General features: G+C 45.1%; 1 pseudogene; it reads left to right on the top strand.

Annotated features, from left to right (window-relative positions):
- Positions 1–261: 261 nt before the first annotated feature.
- On the top strand, positions 262–1,233 carry LOC111823810 (annotated as a pseudogene).
- Positions 1,234–1,236: the final 3 nt, after the last annotated feature.

The following is a 1,236-nucleotide window of genomic DNA, read 5'->3' as shown; positions in this document are numbered from 1 at the left end:
GATGTAGAGGGACCCACAATACCTTGGAATGGTGTTTAGGCTGATGATGTCCCCCACACAGAGGGCCCTTGAAAGGTTTATCACATCACAAACACATCTATTGCAAGCAGGGCAGGCTTTTCAGAGAGTCAGAAATGGCTGCCTGGCTGCTTCCCCTGTGTCCGGATGAGCTCCAGGAAAGTGCTGGAAATTCAGGCCTGAAAGCAGAGGCTGAAAGAAAAGCATCTGAAAAAATAAAAATGAGTGACTACTGGGAATACTATGGTGGATAAGCTGTCGTGCAGATTGAGTAAAGGAAATGAAATCAAGCAGAAGATTGAGCTGCTGATGTCAGTTAACTCTGAGAAGTTGTCCTCTTCAGGAAGGCTGGAGCCTCCACAGAATGCTCCGTTAGTTCTTCCAGAAGCTAGGATTGGGACGCTTCTCTACTGTCTAGCTGTGCTGGGACATGCAGGGGAAAAATTTGTTGCAGTGAAAGTTGTAAAAAGTGCCCAGCATTATACGGAGACAGCCTTGGATTAAATAAAATTGCTTAAATGTGTTCTAGAAAGTGATCCCAGTGACCCAAGTAAAGACATGGTAGTACAGCTCATTGATGACTTCAAGATTTCAGGCATGAATGGAATCCATGTCTGCATGGTCTTCGAAGTGCTTGGCCACCATCTCCTCAAATGGATTATCAAGTCCAACTATCAAGGCCTTCCTTTACGTTGTGTGAAGAGTATCATTTGACAGGTACTCCAAGGGATAGATTATCTATACAGTAAATGCAAGATCATTCATACTGACATCACGCCAGGGGACATCTTGATGTGTGTGATGATGCACACGTGAGAAGAATGGCAGCTGAGGCCACGCAGTGGCAGAAAGCCGCTGCTCCTCCTCCTTCAGGGACTGCAGTGAGTACGGTGCCACAGCATAAACCTATAGGAAAAATTTCTAAAGACAAAAAGCAGCAGAAAAGGCAGGCTGAGTTACTGGAAAAGCACCTGCTTTTTGGAAGAATTGGAGTGTGAAGCCAAAAGGAAAATAATAGAAGAAAATATCACATCAGCCGTACCTTCCAATGAGCAAGATGATGAATACCGCCCAGAGGTGAAACTAAAAACAGAAGCACTAGAGGAGGCTGCTGAGGGAGAGCCTGTGCTTAACAACAGTGAAGCTGAAGACCAGGAAGAGAAAGAAGATGCTGAGAAAGAAAACATTGAGCAGGATGAAGACGATGGTGAACAGGAG

The sequence above is a fragment of the Myotis lucifugus genome, unplaced genomic scaffold (genome assembly GCF_000147115.1).
Source record: "Myotis lucifugus unplaced genomic scaffold, Myoluc2.0 scaffold_699, whole genome shotgun sequence".
Lineage (NCBI taxonomy): Eukaryota > Metazoa > Chordata > Mammalia > Chiroptera > Vespertilionidae > Myotis > Myotis lucifugus.
The sequence above is the reverse complement of the archived record's forward strand: the minus strand, read 5'-3'. Positions and strand labels throughout refer to the sequence as shown.